At 34.0% G+C, this 7,623-nt stretch overlaps 1 long non-coding RNA gene across 1 annotated transcript; it reads left to right on the plus strand.

Moving 5' to 3' along the window:
• Positions 1-388: 388 nt before the first annotated feature.
• Positions 389-4,014, plus strand: LOC110751162 (uncharacterized). The gene is made up of 3 exons (XR_002525830.2): positions 389-511; positions 760-1,182; positions 3,125-4,014. It is a non-coding gene; the product is annotated as an uncharacterized LOC110751162 (long non-coding RNA).
• The last annotated feature ends 3,609 nt before the right edge of the window (positions 4,015-7,623 follow it).

The following is a 7,623-nucleotide window of genomic DNA, read 5'->3' on the forward strand; positions in this document are numbered from 1 at the left end:
ATGTATTTGTCAATTAGTACGTTTTTTTCAATACAAGTGGTGGAGGGAAGGAGGTTTACATAAATATTCATTGAGAGGTGGAAGAGCTCACATGGATGAAGGTGGAAAAGCTTAACCAACTGAGTTATACCCCACTAACCACGTTAGTATTTCTTAGTGTAAATATGTAAGATGACTATGTGAGTTATGCCTCAATCCTTGAACAATTATTGAATACTCAAGATCTTATTAATCCTTGGAGTTTTTACAGTAAGTCCAAGTTTGATTTACACTATTGGTCAATTTTTATATATTATTTTCAACAAAAAAATTATGCCTATGGAGACCATGGTAATCTAACATGATATTAGAAGTCCTTGAAAATGGTCATAATCAAAATCGGAAAAAAAAAAAAATTGGGAAAGGAAGGAAGCAAATAGTTTTTTGCAACGCTATATGTTCCGAAGACGTCGTAGACCGTGCGATTGATTCTCAGATTGGGTGAAGGAAAAGGACTATCCTCCTCAATCAGGTAAACGTAATTTTGGCCCCTAGTTTTCATTTCTCTGTTTCGCTGTTTCTCCCGTCATGTTTGTTCTGTGTTCTGTTTGCTTGCTGGGAAAATGTGGGAAATGAAAATAAAATGTAATAAATCAATTTTTTTAAAGAGAAAACTTGAGTACTTGAATGACAATCAGTTTGTAACAAAAGTGTTTCTTTCTAATTGAATGGTTCTGTGAAAGATTGCATCTTTGAATAAAAATTGGGTTTTGCTCATAGGGTCCTGCTGTTGGCTTGGCAATTTAAATCTGAGTACACCTTCTTGTGGGAGTGTTAAGTTCCTGAGTTGTATGAGATTTTGTTGCTCTCTAATGAACCAGGCCAGAGGGTAAAAGTTTGATCTAAATTTAACCCCCGAAAAAAAGAGTGGTGCTTGATGATTGTTGGTAACTTAGTATGAACAAGTTGGGTCTGGATGGTGTTACAAAATATCCAGTTTAGTCACTTTGGTTGGGTGTTCTCGCCATGTTAGAAGGGGAATTTCGATGCCCGGAATAGTGAAAACCAGTTCACTGTTGTAAATCTTGCATCCCTAAATTGAGAAGATTTGGTGAGATGAATTTTGCAAGTTGTGATATAACTACCCCTCTGAGCTGTTTGAAGAACCTTCATGTCGAAAGTCAATATGATGATACGAACAAGGTAATTTCTTCTTCCTTCACTGTGAATCTTCTATCTTGTTCGTAGTTTATGATGATATCGTTCCCTTGTGCTTATATATTGATGTCATGTCAATTACTTGTCGATATTTTCAATTAGAGGTTTTATTACTTCCTGGAAGTTATGCAGAGCCGACCTTTCAATTTTCTTTTCAATTGATTTCAATTTTCTTTTCAATTGATTTCAATTTTCTTTTGTTTCTTTCATGTGTTGTAGTAGTAATTTAAATGGGGGATTCACAACAAGGAAATAACAAGGGAAAGGGCAAAGTTTCTAAGAACTATGAATCTTGGACAATGGACGATACCAATGAGTTGTTTCACCTTTTGGTGGATGCTATCAATAGTGGATTGCGTGATGCTAATAAGTCACCTAGCAAGCAAAATGTAGAAAGAGTGATACTTCCTCGTCTTAATGCGAAAATTAAGTTTCCAAAAACTTATAATCATTACTTGAGCCGAATGAAGTGGTTTATGAAGCAATATAACAAGATGTCTACGCTTATGCATAACAACTCTGGGTTTGGGCTAGGTATTTCAAAAACTTTCAAATTTTGGTTTGGGCTATAGACCTATTTAGTTTGGCTCATATATAAATTCTATGATATAAATCCATGTGGTGCTTTCAAATCTTATAAAATCTTATGATATAATCTTTTAAAATCCAAAAGTTAAAAATTCTAATTATACAAATCCATCAATAAAATCCTATAAGTCATTACATTCTGATTAAATTCGCTGAATTTTTTTAATCTCTAAATAGTTTTTTAAAATCTCAATTGAATAAACCCCAGCATCTGCTTGCAAATTATATATTGATCCATAAGGGATTCTTAGGCTTGTCCTAATGCACATGACCTTCGAAAATTGATAGATATATTGGTGATGCAGGACGTGTAGGACCTAAATTTATTAGTTTCATAATGTATTTGTTAGTTTCCTAGATTCTCTAGTTTTCCAATTTCTAGTAGGATTTCTACTTTTCCATATTTCCATATTTCTAGTTTTAAGTTTCCTATTTTATTTGGGTTAGGATTTCTGTTTAAGCAAGAGATTTTTATCCTATTATGTCTAGGTTTTAGTTTGCTTTAAATACCCCCATGTAGTTCTTTAATATTCAAATTTGAATGTTAAGTAAACCTTTTCTAGAACTCTCTGATTTATGTCTTTTTTTTGTCCTTTCGATCTATATTTACTCTCCTCGATCTCTAATATTCTTCTTGTTCTATTGTTTTGCTCTTTCTTTCGTCCTTTTGATCTATATTTTCTTCTCATCGATCTTGTATATTCTTCTCTGTTCTATTGTTTTAGTGCTCAATCTAATACCTACGGGCTGTACTACATCAATTGGTATTCAAAGCCTCTTGCTCTGTCGCCGTACTACTTTGTTTTAGGACTAAGGTCAATATAAGTTATTACGTACATATACTTATTACTCACTTATTACTCATTTTCTTTTTCTCATGACCTCGCTCTTTCTTCTTTCTACATATTTATAGAAAATTTGAGATAAATCCAAAACTAAAAACAAGGTCCGCACATTTGTGTTGTTGATCTAAGTCATTTGACTTTTGTGTTACATTCATTTATATTTATATTTTTTGATGTTTTTCTTATTTTTCATTTTAAAATTATTTTGTGATTTTGCCCCTAAAACATAAATAACGTAAGATATGTATTTATGTCATTATATGTATTATTTATAACATATGTAATTGAATGCAAACGGCATATACACCAGATACATCCCACAAAATCGCTCCACTTCTAGTATGTATAAAAAGAAAAAAAGAAGATGGTATATATGAAAATAAGATTAATTTAGACTGTATATATTTCACATGAAACTATAGAATGTTTCTAAACAGTAGTTACCCTTAAGATTAATTTAACAAAGTTAACTCTAAACCATTTTACACGCACAGAGCTTATTGGCAGATATGTTCCCACCCACCCCATCGAAGAAGGGAAAGGCTAGGGCTATACCGGCAATTGTGGCTGCTCCATCAAGTTTCTTCTGAAGAATCCACGACAAATGCAGTGAACTAATAAGTGGGTTGCCTTCAAAGTCGATTTGCAAAGCTTTTGGCAAACTCTACAGATCCACTTTCTTGCAACAATCAAAGGCATGATGATCAACAAGAAGAAAACAAGCTGCTCATTAGGAAACCTTGGAAGAAAGATGGAGAACAACGAGAATGAAGAAAGAGATCCACTGAGAAGAGCAAAATGGCCGGAGATTCGATAGTAGACTGTAGAGCAATTACAGCGTGATTTCATGTTAGCTGCAAATGCAAAGCAGTAGACTAACGTTGCCAACAAAAATATCCACATGACTCCTTGGTGTGTGTCGAATGGAGACTTGGTTGCGCCTTGACATTTCACTTGAAGGATGCCGATTAGCAGTGGATTCAGAAATGCAAAGATGGTATGCCATGGCATTGAGGAAATGAATCCTTGCGTTAACCTACACAATATGATTATATGTTGCATGGCTACTAAGTTAGACAACCAACCATATATATAGCCAAAAATCTTAAGCTATATTAGGCCATCTCCAGTCATGGGCCATAGGCCAAATATTGGCCTAAAATAATGCAAAACCCATCTTCAGTCATTGGCTAAATATTTTTTGGCCAAATTTGGAGGGCCACATTTGCCCTTTTAGCCCTCAAACTAGGCCAAATGTAGCATAGCTTTGGCCTAGGCCAAATTTTTTTGTGAGCCCAGAGCATGTGCTTTCTAAGAGGAGAAAGTATCACGCATGAGCAAGAGCACGAAACATCTCGTGCAACTGCAGATCCAATAGCCAATATTAAAGGCCCGTTGACATCATCGATGACGTCAACTAGCCATTTAGTTTTTATTTTCATTTTTAATAATCTTTTTAAATGTTTTTAAATTTGTTTTCTTTTTTATATATATATAATTGGTTTCTGATCGTTGGATGTCAGAACCATTGATTGAAAAGTTATTTTTTATTTATTTATTTAAAACCCTTTTAAATGTTTTAAATTCATTTTATTTAAAAAATATATATAAATTAAAAATGATTTTCTCTAAATTGTAATTTAATTAAATTAAACAATACATAGTTGTGGAACATATGAGTGTTGTACCACAGTTTTTCTCAAAATAATAAAATATGAAGGGCCCTAAAATATAGCCATGCATGGTTAGAGATGGAAAAATTTAGCACTGCACTATTCTTTAAAAAATTAATATTTTGGAGGGCTAAATTTTTAGCCCTTGACTACATTTAACCCTATGATTGGAGATGACTTAGGGGTTTAATTAAGGGCTTCTTAGATGTAGGTCCATTTTTATCAAGATGTAATGGATGTAGTCTACATGCTCACCCTTTTCAATTGCTATCCACTTTCACCAAGTAAGCAACTAGTATGTTCAAAAATTTTAAGGAATTTACAGTATATGCCACTATCATAAATGAATTTACGTGCAGTTACAGGTAAAATTAACCAAATATGATCCACCATTGTTCAGTTAAGCTGGGAAGAATTGTAAGCAAGCAGATTATATAGTACGTATAACAAAACAGCTAGCAAGCAGACGCATAAAAAATACAAAGAAGAGAATTATGAGAACATTCACGCACCTTTTATTTTTTGTTTTTGTTCTCTCTATTTGAGCCCATTTCAAGACTTTGTTGCTAGCTCTCCCAACCGCAAAGCCAGTTGGGTAGACTGGGTGGCGCTGCTCTCTGCTCTCCATCTCCATGTATAGAGTTGCAAGTAAGCTTGCCACTGAGCTTTATAAATAGCTGGCTAGCTAGCTAGCAGCTATAGGGGGCCTTCTTAAAATAAAATAAAATAATGAAACAAGGGCAGTCTTTCTACTTCGAGGAAAAACTTAAATAAATAAATAAATAAACGTGCATTGCCTAACTGGTTGACTATTTTTTTATTTATGAATATTAGGGCATCTAGAACAAAACCTCACACTACTATAGCAAGATTCAAGAATTTTTAACTAGTGAGCAACGCTTTACAAGTTTGGAAAAGGACTCATTTTGGCAACATATATGTTCTTATGTCATTTAAGGCAGATACGTGCAAGATTAATGAAGTGTGTTATGTTGTTATGTGCTCTTGTGCTTGCCCAAAGTTGGAGAGGAAAGGAAGTATAATTGATGATTATTTACATAAGGGGCTAGTATATGGCACACCTGTTTGGGAGTGCTTCTTCAATGGCTAAAATATTTTTATGACAACCAAAAGCGTTTCTAATAGTGTTTCTGGGTCATAAAAGCACTTTATAGAAGCACTCCCAAATATTTTTCCAAAAAGCACTTGGTTTCTTAAGAAAATTTAAACGTTTTGATAATTAAAACACTTTTAGTAGAAGCACTTGTGAATAGAAGTGCTTCCTAGAGAAGCAATCCCAAACGACATTCAAAATCCACACTGCAATTGAGGTTTAAAAAAACACCACCATTTTGCAAAGTGTTTTCCAAATTAAACTCATCACGGGAGAATATATTTTATTTGGATTAAAACCCATCTAAAGAGCTAAAAGCCTATAACACCACATCCAAAAAAGAAAGAAAGAAAACCTTTTCTGTTCTCAATAAAATTAAAACAGATACATCATTGTGTTCTATGAACTTGATCCCATATGAATGAGGGAGAGAGAGACTTACCATGAATGATTAAAGACAAATAATAACACCATGTGTTTCTATGATATGAAAATGAGTAATTATTGAAAGTATGAGCTTTTGTTGGATGATCCTTCTACGTATTTACTTTTCTTTCCACTAGATATACATGAAATCAAATTGAACATATCATAAATTGTTGTTTTTATTTATTTTATATAAGCAATAATCTATTTTAAATTAATCTAAACTACGAGGAAAGGAATTCGAACTCGGGTGTATAGTAGGGAGCACATCCATTCTAACCAATTTGGCTAAGCCCATATTTCCTATCATCATCAACTTTATATATATTGACATAAGCCTTTTTCGACTCCACAAAGTCAACGTGCATTTCAAGTTTATTTCTAACCACTTACTCAGTTTTTCTATTAACTGATGTAGATTCTTTGTTATTTCATTGTGTAGACCTAGACTTTTGAAGCGGTGGAAGGGATCTTCTAGATTCGATTGGTGACCAGCGCCATCTTATTTTACCATAACTTGTCCAAAGAAGAAAGACTAATAATTTACCCCTTTTGACGGGTTAATTAGTTTTTGACCCCAATTGCACTGGCTTTATAATTTAATCGCTATCTTTCTCCAGAATATGATGGCCAGGCTGGTGGTTAAGGTTTTTCTCACACTAGATATTATAATTTTTTTATCAGATAACCCCACTAAGCTAAAAGCACTTGTGAAAAGCCGAAAGTAACTTTGCCTTTTTTTCATTAATTACTTGATGGCTTACCTTAGAGTATCTCCAGCAGTATCTTCAACAACTTTGGAATTTCCCTTTTCAATCAATGAAATCTAGTCAAATACAAAATGATTAAACTAAACACACCCAGCAGCTCAGATTCAAAGATTCATAACAGAGGAAATGAACCATGAAAGCAGTCCTACCCCCTCTCTCTTATAATCTCAAAAGTCTGCCGAAAACCCAGATATGGGTTTGTTTCATATGGAGTTGGAACTTGAATTCATGGCCAACTTGCGTTGAGATATGGTGGAGGATTAAACGTACTGACACAAGCAAAGTCCATTCCAAGCAAGAATCAGTATGAAAATCACAATATGAACTTCAATTGCAGACATAACCCAACAAATTTATACCTCAAACTAATGTCTCATCTCAAAATGAAATCACTATATTTGAAGGGAAGATTCCCAAACCAGCACACCAGACCATGCTATTAGAAAGAGGTTTAACAAATTTGGGTTAGGTTTGATTTTGTGCTTGAGGCGGTCATGGGTTGCAGGTATGGGTCTGGTGATGGTCACAGTTTGTTTTTTTTATTTTTTTATTTAGGGGAGGGATAGGTGTGCTGTGCTGCAAAATGTTTTTAGGGGGGCTAGGCAATGGTGCGGCAGAGGGTGGGTGGGTGGGATGGGCTGTTGCAGGTCCAAGAAGAGCAACGGGACGGAGGGAGATTTCGACATGGAGATGGTGGATTGTGCATTGTGGCTTGGAGCGGGAGATGGCTAGTGCTGGAGAAATTTTTTTTGTTTCTTTTTTCTTTTTCCATTTTTTTTTTCAGTTCATGTGGGCCATTGATTGCCACATCATCATTTAATAGCGCATTTGACGGAATGACTCAGAAAAATGTATAAATAATACAATACAATTAAAATGTACAACAAATTCTTATTGAACCATAACAATCTTTTAAATATAATAAAATATAAATACTAATTGTCATTCAAAGCATAATAATCAATCCCAAAATATAAAATATTTATTCAACATCAAAACAAAAACATAAT

Source organism: Prunus avium, chromosome 2, assembly GCF_965620075.1.
Source record: "Prunus avium chromosome 2, drPruAviu1.hap1.1, whole genome shotgun sequence".
Classification (NCBI taxonomy): Eukaryota; Viridiplantae; Streptophyta; class Magnoliopsida; order Rosales; family Rosaceae; genus Prunus; species Prunus avium.